The following is an 18,631-nucleotide window of genomic DNA, read 5'->3' as shown; positions in this document are numbered from 1 at the left end:
GCCTGTACATAACCTTGTGCAATCACCATTCTAATCCATCTGGCCAAGGTCTGCTTATTAGCGGGCCAGCCACGTTTATGTAAACCAAAAAGAACAAAAGAGAGAATCAGATCGCCTAAGCAAAGCTGTCTCTTCACATAAATACGGAGAGCCCGTATCACATCCAAAGACCGCTCTTTGGAGGATAAACCAGGAGAGGTAAAGGCCGGAACCACAATCTCTTAGTTAAGGTGGAAAGATGACACCACCTTATGCAGATAACCAGGACAAGTTCTAAGAACCGCCCGGTCACGATAAAAAATAAGAAAGGGTGACAGGAAAAGGCACCCAAGTCTGAAACCCGTCTGGTAGAAGCAATAGCCAGCAAAAACAATACCTTAAGAGTAAGCCACTTAAGCTCCACAGACTCAAGAGGTTCGAATGGAGACTCTTGTAGGGCATCCTGGACAACCGACAAAATCCCAAGGAGCCACAGGAGGAACATAGGGAGGTGGAATCCACAAAACACCCTGAGTGAAAGTATAAACATCAGGAAGAGTCGCAATTTTCCTTTGAAACAGTACCAACAAGGCCGAAACATGAACCTTGAGGGAGGCTAGTCGAAGACATAAGTCCAGGACCTGTTGCAGAAAAGCCAAAAGTTTGTCCGTACTGAACTTATACGCATCATAATTCTTAGCTGCACACCAGGTGAAGTAAGAATTCCAGACCCTATAATAAATCCGAGCCGAAGCCGGTATATAGTAACTAGGTCGACCACTATTGGTCGACAGTAACTAGGTCGACTGGGTCTCTATGTCGACAGGGTCTTTAGGTCGACAGGTCAAAAGGTCGACATGAGTTTTTATGGTTTTTTTTGGTGTAGTTTTCGCCATACAGTGACCGGGAACCCCAATTAGTGCACCGTGTCCCCTCGCATGGCTCGCCATGCTTCGGGCAAGGTGCCTCGCTTCGCTCAGCACAGATTACCGTTCCGATCGTAGTCCACAAGGATCGTTAAGTATGAAAAGGTTAAAAAAAGAAAAAAATTGTGAAAAACTCATGTCGACCGTTTGACCTGTCGACCTAGAGACCCTGTCAACCTAGAGACCAGATCCCAGCCGGTTTATGGGCTTTCAACATAGTTTGAATAACCGCCTTAGAGAATTTCTTGGCCCTCAGAACTGAACCTTCAAGAGCCACGCCGTCAAAGCCAGTCTGGCCAGATCATGGAAGACACAAGGGTCCTGAACAAGGAGGTCTGGGCATTACGGAAGTAGAAGAGGACGCTCTATCGAGAGACCCTGCAGGTCTGAGAACCAATGCCATCTGGGCCACGCTGGAGCTATCAGAAATAGTATTCCCCTTCTTGCTTGAACTTCCTTATTACCCTGGGCAGGAGTGACAACGGAGGGAACACGTATGGCAGCTGAAAGTTCCATGTAATTGTCAGTGCATCCACGAACGCTGCTTGAGGATCCCTTGTCCTTGTTCCGAAGACCGGAACATTGTGATTGTGTAGACCTGACGCCATCAGGTCTACATCTGGTAGGCCCCACGTGTCCACTAGGAGTTGAAATACTTCTGGATGAAGGCTCCACTCTCCGGCGTGTATGTCCTGATGACTGAGGAAGTCCGCTTCCCAGTTGAGGACCCCTGGAATGAACACTGCCGATATGGCTGGCAGATGGCGTTCCGCCCACAGAAGAATCTTTGACACTTCCATCATTGCCATGCGGCTTTGAGTGCCGCCTTGATGATTTATGTATGCCACCGTGGTGGCGCTGTCATACTGTACTTGAACAGGCCTGTTCTGTACCAGAGGCAGGGCCAGTTTCAAAGCATTGAACACCGCCCGCAACTCCAGAATGTTTATCGGGAGGAGAGATTCCTCCCTGGTCCATCGACCCTGAAGAAAGTGTTGCTCGAACACTACGCCCCAACCCCGCAGATTGGCATCCATCGTTAGAAGGACCCAGTTGGAGATCCAGAAGGGACGACCCCTGCTCAACTGTTGGTCCTGTAGCCACCAGGTCAGTGACAGACGAACCTCAGGAGTCAAGGAGATCATGTGAGCCCTGATCCGGTGTGACAGGCCGTCCCATTTGGAAAGGATTAACCTCTGCAGAAGGCGGGAATGAAATTAAGCGTACTCCACCATGTCGAAAGCCGACACCATGAGGCCTAGTACTTGCATCGCCGAGTGTATCAACACACATGGGCAAGATAGGAAGCATCTTATCTTTTCCTGAAGTTTCAGGACTTTCTCTGGAGACAAGAACAACCGTTGGTTGTGGGTGTCCAATAATGCCCCCAGGTGCACCATGCTCTGAGCAGGGACCAGTGAGGATTTATTCCAGTTTATGAGCCACCCGTGGGCTTGCAGGAACTAGACCGTCAGTTCCAGGTGACGGATGAGAAGTTCGCCAGGATCAATAAGTCATCCAGATACGGCAGGATCCTGATCCCCTGATGGCGGAGCATAGCCGTCATGACCTTGGTGAAGATTCTCAGAGCCGTGGTCAGACCAAAAGGTAAGGCCTGGAATTGAAAATGTAGGTTGCCAATAGCAAACCGCAGGCATTGCTGATGCAACATGGCAATAGTAATATGCAGTAAGCATCCTGTATGTCCAGGGATACCATATAGTCCATGGGCTCCAAGGCCAGAACAACAGAGCGAAGAGTTTCCATACGGAATTTGGATACCTTCACAAATTTGCTCAAAGACTTGAGGTTGAGAATGGGCCAGGAAGACCCATTCGGTTTCGGAATTAGGAACAATGTTGAATAGTACCCCCTGCCTCTCTGAGCCAGAGGCACCGGCACTATCACCCCTGTGTCCAAGAGGGATTGTACCACCAGATGGAGGGTTTTTGTTTTTACTGGATCTGAGGGGATGTTTGTTGAGCAAAACTGGCGAGGGGGACGTTTCTTAAAAGAGATGGCGTATCCGTAAGTGACGACTTCCTTTACCCAGGCGTCTGAAGTGGGTATAAATCGCAGAAGTCGGCTTCCCACCCTGGGGTCCCCCAGGAGGAGGCCCGCCCCGTCATTCAGCAGGCTTGTCTGTTTTGGAAGCAGGCTGACGGGCACTTTTAGGTTTGGGTTTAGTTGATTTGGAAGTGTGAGCCTGTTTCGGATACGCCTGACCCTCTGCTTTACTTGGAGGTCGAAAGGAGCAAAAATAAGTACTTTTAGCCTTCGGAGCTGGAGGATTAGTTCTAGGCAAACAGGCAGTCTTAGCGGATGCTAAGTCAGCAACAATCTTGTCAAGATCCTGCCCAAAAAGGATGTTTCCTTTAAAGGGGATCACCTCCAAGGTCTTTTTAGAGTCCAGATCTACAGACCAGGACTGCAAACAGAGAAACCGGCGAGCCAGAATGGACGTAGTAGACCAGGCATGTCCAAACTGTGGCCCTCCAGCTGTTGAGAAACTACACATCCCAGCATGCCCTGACACAGCTTTAGCATTCTCTGACAGCAAAACTGTGTCAGGGCATGCTGGGATATGTAGTTTCACAACAGCTGGAGGGCCGCAGTTTGGACATGCCTGTAGTAGACGCTTTGGCCGCCAGGACACCATCATCAGATGCCGCCTCCTGAATATAATGAGAGGCTGTAATAATATATGAAAGACACTGTCTAGCATTATCAGGAAAAGCAGATGGTAGTTCCGCTTCAACTTCCTGAACCCAGGCTTCAATAGCTTTTGCAGCCCAAGAAGCCGCAATAGTGGGCCTATGCACAGCTCCTGCAAGAGTGTAAATAGACATCAAGCAACTCTTCACACGCTTATCCGTCGGTTCCTTCAGAGAGGTGACGGTAGTGACAGGCAGAGCAGATGACACCACCAGACGTGTGACCCGTGAGTCCACCGGCAGTGGTGTTTCACAATTTTTACTTAACTCTGCAGCGAGGGGATAACGAGCTAGCATCTTCTTAGACAGAGAGAATTTATTTCCTGAATACTCCCAGGATTCCTGACGTATGTCAACCAAATGGTCAGAATGGGGTAAAACTAATTTAATAAACTTCTAACGCTTGAGTTTATCAGGTTTCTTAGAGGTATCTGGAGGCTCTACTTCATCATCAATTTGAAGAATCAGCCTGATAGCCTCCAAGAGGTCAGGAACATCCACCTGTGTAATAGATTCCCCATCAGAAGCTTCTGCATCAGTGTCTGAGGGGACGGTATATGCGCCATCTTCATCGGATGAAGCATCCGAAACATGTGTGGATTGTGAGGAAGTAATGGCCCGCTTAGAGGACCCCTTGGTCTTAGGTGGGCAAGGGTTAAGATTTTGTTTTGCAAAAAAATTATTTAATTTCTGTAACTGAGAGGACAGATTATCCGCCCATGGCGGATTAACTGCACGGACAATATGTGGCTGTTGTGGCACAGGAGGTCCCACAGGGGGCGCAAGTCTAGTTACTAGCGTAGTCAGTAAATTAGAAAAGGCAGCACAAGCTGGGTCATGGTGTGCCCCCAGTGCTGCAGACTGATTGAGGGGTTTAGAACCCTCAGCTGCTATGTTTTCCTCTGAGCAATCTGTGGCGTCAGCACTGCACGGTGCAGGATCAGCCATGGATCTACCACCCTGTTTCGCAGACATTATTTGTAAGCGTAACCTTAGGGTGTAATAGTACAATAAAAGCAGACAAAATACCTGACAAAGACTCCCTGTATAGTGTGACTGCGAAGCAGAGCACAAACAAAGAATCTAAGAGGTACAGTATAAATATATGGTGACTGAAACACACAGAGAAAAATACCAAAGTAGTATATCCTGTGAGACACTATATAAATGAGAACCCTGATGCACTTAGCCCCCTTCAGGGTACAAAATATAGGGATAGCAATATCTGTGAGATACACAGAATACAGACCACACAGCAGCTATTGGCACACAGAGTCACATGTACAATGCAGAAATTATGACAAACAATAAAACTGCACTGGACTAGCAATACTAAGTAACTGGACTACTAAGTAAAGCTATGTATATACAGAATACAGATATACAGATGTAGCCACCTTTATCTTGAGTGACTGAGGCGTTTGTCCCGATCGAGCATACGCAGCGTAGGGAGGCGCGCCTAGTCACAGAGAGGCGTACCTAATCGCACGGAGGCAGACAGAGCGTTTGGCGTTACCTTTACGTGTAATACCTGCGATCAGCCACCAGATGTCGCTTTTAACAATCACCACTGAGCATGCGTGTGGTCTCCCGTAAAATACAATACTGAAATATATAATAAGGACTACTTTACTAAGGCGTCTCATTACGCTGCATACAGTAAATACTCATTACGCTGCATTATTTAATACAGTACTGTATATACGACACAGACGCAAATAGTACAGCATACAGTATATGATCCATCTACAGTACTTTATGAATACTGTATGTGAGCGTCCAAGTCCCGCAGACAAAACAACATAAAACCAGTAGTGTACACTGTCGCAAATGGATGTGTGTTAGAAGTTCACTATTGCCTCTCAAGATTAGGAATTTTGTACAGTATGTTATCGTCCTAATCCCGTAGCCATTACAGCATAATCAAAACCAATGGATGTATTCATTTGTCTGCGGCGAAGTGGTGAAGTGTTTCGCTTCCTATACACAGAGTCCCGGGTTCGATTCCTAAAGTACGAATGCATGTTAGTTTTTTTCAGACACTTTATTATTATTTTTATTCACATAAACCAGGGCAAAGCTGCATGAGCGGTTCTACTGTTAAGGTTCTATGCACCGTACAGTACACATACAATTCTGTAGCTGGGCAGACTCAATAAAAATGGCTACCACCTATGACTCCTTGCCCCACAGAGGCCCTAGGCTACGGAGCAAGTAATAGTCCAGATTGTACAGGCTATGGGGCAATGCTGAAGGAGCGTCACAATCCCCTAGCTAAAATACACAGGGGCAACAGGAATAAGCGAGATTTACAGTACAGTATGCACATTATGGTACACCGGACTCGATCGCATAGCACACTGGCAAAATGGCCGCCGCCCCTGAACCCTTTTGCAGGCTATGGGGCAATGCTGAAGGAGCGTCACAATACCCTAGCCAAAATACACAGGGGCGATGGGGATAAGCTACTGTAGGTTTGCATACAGTATTACGGTACACCGGACTCAATCGCATAGCACACTGGCAAAATGACCACTACCCCTGAACCCCCACCTCATGGCAGGCAGCAGTCGCCTCATGAGAGACTCCCAATTTCATGTGTGAAAGTACTGCAAACAGCGCCCGGCCCCCACCCCACTGGTGTTGGTTTATGCCTTAGAGGACTCGGACGCTCGCATTTGTAAAGCACGGTATTTTCCACCGCCTCCTGCTAGCCCTCCATTCCCATTATGCATTAGCGAACTCAGACGCTCATGTATTTTAAAAGCACGGTGTTTATACATTGTCCTGTACATTCTTCCTTTTACACAATTACTGTAGTTGCGTCTCCATACACATACAGTACTCCATACACATACAGTACAGTACTCTACAGTACTGTAGGTCACCATCTTTTTCCACCGCCTCCCGTTACGCCTACAGTATTGCCAGAGCTGTAGATCAATCCGCCGCTATACTGTACGATCGAAAGTACTGGATTAGTGGAGCATTAGCCACACAGTGGTGGAGATGTGTAATGCATGATGAGTATCTAGATCGCCTCAACGCGCCTACCTGTGATTAAACTCAGCTATCGCCTTAGCGTGACTAAACGCCCGTCTCGGCGGAGAAACAGTCAAGATAAAGGTGGCTACATCTGTACCTGTAACAATGCACAGTAAAGACTGGATTATTTCACAGGGTACTTGTACTAAATAACCCTGAAGTTATGCACTTTTTCTTAACTAACACTGTCTAAACGACATTTAGAATACTTAAGGGTCCTGTAAATGCACAGCGCTGATGATGCAGGTGGCTTTACAGAGGAGACATTGCCCAGCAATCACAGAATCAGCTCAGTTTGTGTGTAATGGCGCACAAACGCTGACAGGGAGTGAGGGAGAGAGAGATGTGCAGCTCCAGGGCGGGAATATTTGCAGTAAATGGCGCCTAGGGCTGGAGGAGGGGCTACAGGTCAGAGCCTTATCCCCTTGCAGGTCTTCACCACCGGGTACTTCGGGGCCTATTTGAAACGGATTTTAATAAATCCGACCTGTGACCCTTGCCCTGGTGGTCTAGTGGGGTCCCTGTACGGCCACAGTGTCCAAGCCAGCGCGCGCGGTCCGTCTCCTAAAGACTGCGCCGGATCGCGATTTCAGCGAGTCCCGTCTGGGGTACCCTCTTACCTCCTCCCTTGTAGATGCGGCCACGCGATCCAGAAGAGCTGCAGCGAGTGTGTGCCTGATGAGACCGGAGCCCTCCTGCTGTAAGTGCCCGGCAACCAGGGCGCGGAAGTATACAGCACCGCTGGGGATGGTGAGTGAGCCGCAGCAAGATATGTCAGACTGACATATAGCACTTCTAAGTGCCTGTGCTGCGGCGCTTGAAGTCTTCTTTATTCAAAAAGCTCTTTTCAGGACTGCTCTGCGCAACCCTCCCTGTTAGCTGCCTGCACTGCAGGCACCAAGTTACAAACTGAGCTATATATAGAGGAGGCGGCGCTATGCATCCTGGGAACACTCAAAGATTTTAGCCTGTTGGTGTCTCGGATCAAGATCCAACTCTACACCCCGATGCAATTCCCTGTGGAATCACAGTGTACCCCGCTGCAGAATTTTTTTTATTACGCACACAAAAATCAATCCCGCACCAGTAATAAAATATAATAGAATGTCATAGGTCCCTTACTCATAGATACATATTCTTGCTAGAGATAATCAACTCTTATGAGGTGCTACTCACTGTTTTTTAATAATTTGCCCGACATGGTCACATCAGATGCGACCACAGCAGGCTGGGCTTTTCCTGACATGGTCACATCTGATGCGACCAGTAGGAAACATCCTTGCTGCGGCTCTGCCCCCAGTGTATCCTGATCACTGCTCAGTACAGTGATTGGGCAGCCCTGTGGCATCCCCCCCACCAGGCAGAAACCCTCCCTTCCACTGTCCCAATCACAGTGTGCAGTGATTGGGCATAAGTGAGGCTAACCAGCTCAGCTCAGCTCTGCCTCCCCGCCAGCCTTTTCCCTCTGTCCCGAAAAATGCAGCCAGCAGTGATCGGGCAGGCAGCCCAGCGTCATGCCTCCTGCCAGCATCAGAATAAAAACCTGCTACTACTACTGTGCACCCCCCTGCCCTGATCACTGTGGCCAGCAGAGATCGGGCAGCCCAGTGCCACCCCCCTCTCTCCCCACATCTCCCGCCCCTTACCAGCATCAGTCGCGATGTTGATCGATGTTCCGATGTTTGAAAAATTATTTTTTAAAATATTTAACAAATATATTTTTTAATTTTTTCCATCTTTAATGCATGTTCCTGACTTAATTCACTCATAAAAAAAACTACATTTTCGGAGCAGAGCGGAGCGGGAACCCCCCACCCCACCCCCACTAGTTAAGTGGTTAACAAACATAAATCACACAAACAGGGGAAAAAAAGCAATTTTGTGGGAGAACTTGGAACAAATAATATTATAAAAGTGAAATCTTTATTGATAAGTATTAAAATTCTGAATGCACGTAAGTCACAAAAAACGGTGAGGTATTAAAATACAGTGTGAGAAAAGTGAAAGACAGAAGTGTATTATTTAACTATTCATAATTTTAGAGGTTGAATTTTTCTATGCAGCATTGTTATTAAGCTATAAATCTAATAATTCCCTTAATGAGTAATAGTAAATGTTATAGTGACCTTATAAGGGATGAGCACAGATGGTCTTGGGGACAAGACTGCTTTCAGAACTGTTTACCTTCAGTTGGACCTCTCTGTTCTTCCAGCCCTTCCAGTCTTCCCGTGGAGTACCAAGCTTTTCAAGATGTTATCAGTAAGCATGGGGCGGACACCTTGCCTTCGCATCGTACTTGGGATTGTCCCATTGAGTTAGTACCTGGTAAGACTCCTACCCGAGGTCGAATTTACCCTCTCTCACTTCTCGAGACACAGGCCATGTCGGAGTATATCCGGGAGAACTTGGAGAAAGGGTTCATCAGGTCTTCCACATCCCCGGCCGGAGCGGGGTTTTTCTTCGTCAAAAAGAAGGATGGGGGGTTGCGGCCCTGTATTGACTATAGAGGTCTCAATGACATAACAGTTAAGAACAGATATCCGTTACCTCTGATTCCAGAACTGTTCGACCGTGTTAAAGGAGCTACTGTATTTACGAAGTTGGACTTACGGGGGGCCTACAATCATATACGTATTCGCCCAGGGGACGAATGGAAGACGGCATTTAATACCCGCGACGGCCATTACGAATACCTGTTAATGCCTTTTGGCCTATGTAACGCCCCAGCCGTTTTTCAAGAGTTCGTTAACAAAATCTTCAGAGATCTCCTCTATGACTGCTTGGTAGTGTATCTGGATGACATCCTCATTATTTCGGTGACCACGGATCACAAGAACCTCCTGTATCTACAGTCAGCCCGATGTCTGAACCCACGCCAAGCAAGATGGGCACTCTTCTTTACCCGTTTCAATTTTAAACTCAGTTACCGACCAGGTTCCCTCAACAAAAAGGCAGATGCATTATCTCGCTCACTAAGTTCAGAAGAACCCTCTGACCGTTCAAAAGAGCAATTTATCCTGAAATCCACCTCTTTTTCTGCAACTAATACCTTTCCACTTCCTCCTCCAGGGAAGATCTTCGTTGCACCAAATCTTCGCAAAAAACTTCTTACATGGGCTCACTCCTCCTCCTTCATGGGCCATGCGGGCGGTCATAAGACAGTTAAATTCATTCAGCGCTCCTACTGGTGGCCTCATCTCAGGACTGACGTTCAGGAATTCGTAGCTGCCTGTCCAAAATGTGCCCAGCATAAAAGTCCCAAAGGTCCACCAGCCGGGTTACTCCATCCTTTGCCGGTACCACTAAGACCATGGACGCATATTTCTATGGACTCTATTACAAATTTACCTACATCTGGTGGGCGGAACACTGTATGGGTCATAGTTGACCGATTCTCTAAAATGGCACACTTTGTTCCTCTGGCTAATCTTCCATCTGCATCCCAGTTGGCAAAATTGTTTATATCAGAGATCTTTCGACTCCATGGTCTCCCACAGGAAATTGTGTCCGATAGAGGTCCTCAATTTGTGGCCAAGTTTTGGAGATCCCTATGTTCTGCTCTTGGTGTGAAATTAAACTTCTCCTCAGGATATCATCCCCAAACGGATGGTCAAACAGAGAGAGTGAACCAGGATCTGGAGACTTTTCTGCGTTTATTCATATCCTCCTCACAGGACGACTGGCTGGACTTCCTCCTGTTCGCAGAATTTGCCCATAACAATATTTATCACTCTGCCACAAAATCTTCTCCATTCTTCATTAATTATGGTTACCATCCAAGAGTTCCTGACTTCCAACTTCTGCCTACGCTCGAGGTTCCTGCCGCAGAGTCAACACTTTGACAATTTACTGAAGCCTGGAAACAAGTTCACAAGACTTTGCTCAAGACATCCAAGAGATATAAGACCTATGCAGATCTGAAACGAAAAGCTGTACCAAGCCTTAAGGAAGGAGATCGGGTTTGGGTTTCCACACGTAACCTAAGATTAAAGGTTCCTACAAAAAAGTTTGCTCCGAGATTTATTGGGCCTTATCCAATCGAAAAAGTGTTGAATCCTGTGGCTTACAAAGTGAAATTACCTCCGCAGTTAAGAATTCCTAATGCATTTCATATTTCTCTTTTAAAACCATTGGTACTTAATCGGTTCAGAGCCGCTCTGCCTAAATCACCCAAGATCCAATCAGCACATGGAGACGAATTTGAGATTCACAAAATCCTCGATTCTCGCAGACGTTATGGTGGCATACAGTACCTTGTTGATTGGAAGGGGTATGGGCCAGAGGAGAGATCTTGGGTAGATGCAGAGGATGTCCATGCTCCAAGACTTCTTTGGACATTTCATGCCAAGTTTCCAACTAAACCACATAGGTGTCCGGAGTCCTCCCGCAAAGGGGGGTGGTGGTACTGTCAGCGTCTGGAGTCTTACCAGTACGCTGGGGCCGCGGGGCTGGCTTCCTTGGCGATGTGCGGGCAGCGGCGGAGGTGGCCTGCTGCACCGGATCCGCGGGCAGCAGTAGCGGCGGTGAGGGGGTCCGCTCGTGGTGGCGGGACACCGCTACAGCGGGTCGCTCTTGCTGAGCCATTGCTTGGAGACCAGGGGCAGTGAGCAATGTGGCTTTGCAAAAAGGTCTGCATTACTGGGCGCCGCCATGTTGGAGACCAAGTTTTAAGCATAGTTCCTGTTTCTTCCAGCCAATCCAGGGGAAGCTCTCCCTATAAAAGGGGGCTGGTTTAGGACAGGGACGCCGGTGCTTCAAGTTACAACCCTGTTGTAGGTGCTTTAGCCTGTGCTCCCAGGATTTCTGCTGTATTCTGGTAAATCCTGATCCTGCTTGGTCGGTTCTCTGTTGCTGCTGCAGCCCTGCCGTTTGTAGCCTGCTACTGCCTGTGGAAGCGCTCCTGGAAAACCCGGTCCAGTAAGACTCTTTGGGCACAGTCGGCCCCGAGTCTTCTCAATACAAAAATAATAGGAAAACTTTGTGCGCAATAGAGCAGTTGTTATAGTCTCAAAGTTTCTTAGGAGGTTTTCCTTCACCCCTCACCCATAAAGTGCACAACAAGAAATAGAAACTGAGACTTAACTAGCGCGTTCTTAGCTTCTGCTGATACTTGTTGTTCCACGGAATTTCGTTTCTCACAATGGGGTATCATATGAAAAGAGAAAGTATGTATATAGTGAAGTACCGTTTTAATAGTAAAACATATATGACATACAAATGAGTAAAATAAAGTTATAAAAATATCCAAGATATTGCACAATCCCTTCAAGCAAATGGGAGGACGGGCTAATTACCAGATACTTCTGAACTGTGCTTTAGACAGTTCTGAAAGCGCATGAAAGATGTAATATGGGATTTCCGGATAGTCCCACCATGCAGATCTTACTAGGTACTGGTCCTTGCGTCCGTCCCCGGGCTTGTCAGGAAACAACCTACGCGTTTCTACCCCTAGCTGGGGTCTTTATCAAGGTTTTCAAACTGAATGCTTCCCTCCCTCCTCATCCTGATATTTAAACCTCCATCCACCAATGAAAATGCTAGGCACCCAGCTGGATCCTATACATCGTTATGCACTAAAAGTTCCATGATCCTCTGCCAGAGCGTCCATAGCAACTCCAATCCTAATCCAGTGGGCGGGTTAGTTACCAAAGTAACCCACTTGTCCTTATAGTTTTCCCATTCAAAGTTGTACAGGGAATGGGTGGGCGGGTTCGTCGCTATGGCCACCCGCTCGTCCGAGCACTCTCTCCTTCCGCGCAATGTTGTGCGACGTCACTTCCGGTCCCGTTGTCATGGGGACCAGCGTCTCTGAACACTCTGTACTCGCGGCGCCATGTAGCATGTCATTATAAGTCCCTTAGTCAAGATACCAGCTGTTCACCGTTCATTTGTATTCTTGTCCAAGGGCCAAATCCTATCCTCCATTCACTTTTATCAGATATCATAATCAAATTCTGACGTAACGTCACTTCCGGTCCCGTTGTCATGGGAACCGGTAAATCTGATGATCCGAGCTTCAGGGCCGCATACTGTGTTATTGTAAATCCTTTTCTCATCCAGTAGTATTCAAACGCAAATCCTGGCCTCTGTCACAATTACCAAACAATAGGATACCACCATAATCAAAAGATGACATCCAATATCATAATAAAAAATCCATACTTCATTGTCCATATCTACCTAAAATAAAAGGAGGTAAGTACATAATGCTAATACACATAAAATTCCAATATAAAATCTAAAATCCCCCTAATAAAATGACATCCTAATAATTATCAAGGCTATGCTAGACAGACTCTAGAGGAGCCACTTAACCTCAAAGTCGGAGTTAATCCCTCCCGGCTTTAAAGTGCCAAATTCATATATCAGCTGCATTTCCTTCTTGGCTAGCTGGCTAGAGACATCCTTGCACCTCCAATTGCCTTTGACATGCTTTATCCCACAGAACCGTTTTATGGCTGAAGTGCTACTTTGGTGTACAATCCTAAAATGTTCAGATAGGGCATGCGTATTTAAACCTTTCCTTATATTTCTTAGATGTTCACTAATGCGGGTTTTTAATGCTCTAGAGGTGCGGCCCAGATACCAGAGGCCACACGTACACTCTATCGCATATACAACATTAGAAGAATTGCACGTAATAAATTCATTTATCTTCCAATCCCGTTTGTTAATAGTAACTTGTGTAATCTTACTTGTCTCAGACTGGACCCCTCTGCATCCCAGGCAGAGGCCACAACGAAAAAAGCCTTTTGATTTTATTGTACTCATGGCTTTCTTAGGAGGATAAGCACTTCTAACCAGATTGGTTCTTAAATTGGGTGCTTTTCTAAAGATACACTTAGATTTTATTGGAATTACTGCCCCTATTACAGGATCTTTTTTTAGTACCTTCCAGTGTCTGGCCACAGTTTTCTCTATATCCCTATATTGGCTGTTATATGTGGATATAAAAGCCCAATCGAAATTGGAATTTTCCCTTTTCCCCGCTATATCTTTGGGTTGTAAAAGGATATTCCTATCTATTTTGGCTATCTTATTTTTAGCATCTGAAACTTTCTCTCTGTTGTATCCAGAAGCTTCAAATCTACAATGCATTTCCTCTGCTTGTTTAAGAAAAATCTCCTCTTTAGTGCAATTTCTCCTAAGTCGCCTAAATTGCCCTTCAGGGATTGAACTCAGCCAATCTGGATGATGGCAACTTTTGGCGTTGATATAGGCTCCTGAATCAGTGGGTTTCTTAAAAGTCATGGTGTTAAAATTACCGCTCTCTACATAGACTGATACATCAAGAAAATTGACAGTTTCAAAACTTTTTTCAAAGGTAAAATGGATATTTAATTCATTGGTATTAAGATAGGTAAAAAATTCATCTAAAAGGGTCTCTCCACACGAAAAAGATGTCGTCTATGTACCGTCTCCACAGCACCAGGTTCGCTCTGAAGGAACAGTGGTTTCAGATTTTTTCATCTTCCCATTGTCCCATAAAGATGTTGGCATAACTTAGAGCGAACCTGGTGCCCATCGCTGTCCCCACACATTGAAGATAAAAGGTGTTATTAAAAGAAAAGTAATTATTTTCTAGTGCCTGTAGAAGCGCTACTGCCTGTGGAAGCGCTCCTGGAAAACCCGGTCCAGTAAGACTCTTTGGGCACAGTCGGCCCCGGGTCTTCTGCCTCGTCTTTCAAGCCACACTCCACAGCTCTCCTTCACCAGCCACGCCTTTGTACCACCGACCACAGCCTGCAGATTATTATCTTCAGCCTCGTTTTCCAAACCACAGTCCACAGTCCTTGTCTCCAGCCAAGACTTCAACCACCATCCACAGTTTCACAGTTCATCCTCTACAGTCTCGTCTTTCAAATCACAGTCCACAGTTCTTCGCCTCTAGCCACGTCTTTAATCATCGTGCTCCAGCCTCGGTTCTCTACCTCAGCCCTGTACATAATAAATACTTTCCATTGACTCTCAAACCCCGCCTACGTTATTCATAGCTCCGTGTCCTATGCGAAGGAACTATATCCAGCCCCCTCATCTGGTTCATTCACAGCCTGCTACCCTGTGATCAAGCTATTACTGCGAAACGTACGTCAGGGAGAATCCGATCATGTGATGCGCACATGTGATCGGAGTCAGCCGCCAATTCCGAGAGCGTGAACGCCTGGGACTTATCCTGCAGATATTAGTCACGGCTCCGGAGCTCCTCCACGGACGCTGGTATCCGTCCAGCCTGAATGCTATGGCCTAAGTACTCATTACCCCAACGTCTAGGTAACAACAGCATGCTTCAATTATACCACGGATGTTCCCCCGCTGACAATAGCAGCACACGTCGGCCACACTGAGCAGACTTCAGGATTATTGGTATCGTATATAACAGTGAGCCTTATTCCATATGTCTTTTCTACACATAGTGTGTTCTTTGAAAGTATACCACACATGTGTAAAAGCTATTGGTAATTTTTTTACAAACATATATTCACGTTTACTGCAAAGAAATATATCACTTATTATCAAAGATACCTTATCCTGTAAAATCAAGTGCCATATCGGTATAGGTACACTCTCTTGGAGCATGCCTATATGCTGTGTGAGATAATGGTATATGAGCCCTGTAACAGATTGGCCGTATTTCAGTAGCCTCACTGGAGGAGATTGTGAGCAACTGCAGATTAATGTTTCTTTAGAGAATTGCTATTTTGGAGCTTCAGGCTGAACACGGTGTCTGTTTAGCTACAGTTGCTTGTGAATTTGTCAATAGCACTTGAATTGCTACATATGTATTATTCCATGCAATACATGTATCATTATACCTAGCAGCCAATAAGAAACTATATCTATTCTTGCTACTATCACTGTGTATAGTGAAGGAATTCAGTGGCTGTTTAATTACAGCTACTTATGAATCTGTCTATAGCATCTGAACTGCTACATATGTATTATTTCATGCAACACATGTATCATTATACCTAGCAGTTAATAAGAAACTGTATCTATTCTTGCTATCATCACTGTGTATAGTGAAGGAATTCCTCAGCCAAAATTACTATTCTCCAACATAGAGAAGCCATTTTTGCCACTTATTAAGCACAGAAAGAGAGACTATATTTGGAATGCTATCTGTAATTGGTTTCTTTCTACATGAATTGCCTGTTCTTAGCATCAAGCAATAGAATATATTATCTTTTTCAGTCACACTATTGTGCGTGGCATCTGAATTTAGTGTTCTACTGGTATATGAGTTATACCAATATATTTTTCTATGCTTTTGAGGTTTCTGTTCCATACACAAATTGCTATTTTCTAGCACTAAATGTGGAATTATAATGTGTATAGCATCTAACTTCAGACATCAAAGGCAATTGTTCTCAGTACGTGGCATTGAATTACAAGCTTTCATGGTGTAAATGAATTTTTCACCTCATATGGGCATTTTGCTAATTATTAGCATTGATTATAGATACAGTTGTGTCTTATGACAGAGGAGCATTTATTTCTGAAGGACTGCCTTCAATTCCAGATAACTGCTATAATATACGAGTGTGGTATATTTTAGAGATTACAACCAATGTAGGGTTTACCTTCTAAACAGGATATCTATTAATATTTCCTGCATTCTTACCTGTGAACAGTTACACGCACGTGAAAATACATACCAGACGGTGACCATTGTATAGACTAGCCAAATATTTGTAAAGGCTACTGCTCAACTTGAGTAATCCCACTTCATTTTGACAAGTAATCAGGCCTTTTACCACTGTCTAGCCAGACGGGAGGTCTAGGTGCAGCAATTTGCGGTCACACCCCACTGGAGATGCCCAATCTCATCTGATCTTGGAAGCCAAGAAGTGGAGGGCCGGGCCAGTACTCGGATGGGAGACCACCTTGGAACACCCAGGTACTGCAATTAAAGGCTGCATACTAGATCTACCTGTGAGATAACAGGAAGCAGTCTATAAAAACAGAATACTGTCTACTGTACATATGACCTATGATTCAAAATTTCTGCAATAATCTTTCTTTAAAGCTATTTATGCAGATCAAATGATGGTCATTAAAAATATCATTTTATTAGATCCACCTGTGTGATAACAGTAAGTAGTCTAAGTAGACAGGATACCGTCAATTGGATACATGACCTATGATTTAAATTTCTGCAACAATCTTTTTCTAATGTTGCCTATGCAGATTAAATGACGGTCATAAAAACACGCACCTTCTCTCTCTAAGATACCACTTTATTGAGCATACCTCCTATACATCAATTATAACATCAAGGAATCCGGCTAATCTATTTATCTTAGCTAAGGCTACAGAATATATTTTTATATTTTCACATATATTCGCAAAACTTGAACTCCATATCATTTAAGTAACTAATAAAAACTTATTATTTTTAATAGATATTTACAGTAAATATTTGCAAGTCTGAAAATGAGTGCTCCCCAACAAGAGTCTACTGTTCTTCTGTCTTTCCGGTATTCATTTTGATTCATTGGTATTAAGATAGGTAAAAAATTCATCTAAAAGGGTCTCTCCACACGAAAAAGATGTCGTCTATGTACCGTCTCCACAGCACCAGGTTCGCTCTGAAGGGACAGTGGTTCCAGATTTTTTCATCTTCCCATTGTCCCATAAAGATGTTGGCATAACTTAGAGCGAACCTGGTGCCCATCGCTGTCCCCACACATTGAAGATAAAAGGTGCCATTAAAAGAAAAGTAATTATTTTCTACTGCCAGTAGAAGCGCTACTGCCTGTGGAAGCGCTCCTGGAAAACCCGGTCCAGTAAGACTCTTTGGGCACAGTCGGCCCCGGGTCTTCTGCCTCGTCTTTCAAGCCACACTCCACAGATCTCCTTCACCAGCCACGCCTTTGTACCACCGACCACAGCCTGCAGATTATTATCTTCAGCCTCGTTTTCCAAACCACAGTCCACAGTCCTTGTCTCCAGCCAAGACTTCAACCACCATCCACAGTTTCACAGTTCATCCTCTACAGTCTCGTCTTTCAAATCACAGTCCACAGTTCTTCGCCTCCAGCCACGTCTTTAATCATCGTGCTCCAGCCTCGGTTCTCTACCTCAGCCCTGTACATAATAAATACTTTCCATTGACTCTCAAACCCCGCCTACATTATTCATTGCTCAGTGTCCCATGCGAAGGAACTATATCCAGCCCCCTCATCTGGTTCATTCACAGCCTGCTACCTTCTCGGGCAAATCTCAGCTGCCGGATCCTCAAACTCTGCTAGACGTGACAGGAATTATTAAATGAGATTGTGATAACAGTGCACCTTAAACAGTAATATAGACAGCAGCCATTGGAGTACCAATGGCCTTTTCACCAAGGCTTTTTCAAGGCAGTTGAAAGGCAATAAAGTTATATAATACACTGTACTTGCAAAATTTTATAACAAAGAGTAGATACAGTATTATTTGAGGAAGTTGAAAATCTAATCTTACTAATACCTTTTTTATACTGAAATCGCGGGTCGCAGCCAGGAGCCTGACACGGGTGATACCTGGCTGCGACCCACGTCAGCCCCCTTTCACACTGCCGTCTCCAACCCGGCTTATTGCCGTTGGTGACGTAGCCGATGATGCGGCAGGGGCAGCGTCTGGAGATCACACGATCTCCAAGTGCCACCCGTACATTCTCTGTAAACGGGAAGCCAGGTCAATGCGATCCAGCTCCCGTTTACACTGCAAAGTTTGGCGGGTTGAACACATGTTCAACCCTGCAAACTACCCGAGTTGGAATACCGGGTCACTCGACCCGGATATTCCAACTCTGCCCTTTTACACCGAGCAGCAACACGGACTAGGCACACTCATGTACAATAACCCGTGTTATATGCTGGCGGTGTTAAAGGGGTATAAATAAAAGATACACGATAACAACTGTATCTGCATTATAAAATACATTATAAATTACTAGCAATGTTATTTGGTCCAAGTGCACCCATA

The 18,631-nt window shown here is 45.4% G+C and overlaps 1 protein-coding gene and 1 pseudogene across 4 annotated transcripts in view; one reads left to right on the top strand and one right to left on the bottom strand.

The window, feature by feature from the left end:
- Positions 1 to 18,631, bottom strand: part of STXBP4 (syntaxin binding protein 4) — a 506,433-nt gene that overhangs the window by 290,438 nt on the left and 197,364 nt on the right. The gene's annotated exons all lie outside the window — the stretch shown is intronic.
- On the top strand, positions 16,455 to 16,574 carry LOC134896295 (5S ribosomal RNA; annotated as a pseudogene).

The sequence above is a fragment of the Pseudophryne corroboree genome, chromosome 3 (assembly GCF_028390025.1).
Source record: "Pseudophryne corroboree isolate aPseCor3 chromosome 3, aPseCor3.hap2, whole genome shotgun sequence".
Taxonomy (NCBI): domain Eukaryota; kingdom Metazoa; phylum Chordata; class Amphibia; order Anura; family Myobatrachidae; genus Pseudophryne; species Pseudophryne corroboree.
Note: the sequence above shows the minus strand (reverse complement) of the source record. Positions and strands in the feature narration are given on the sequence as shown.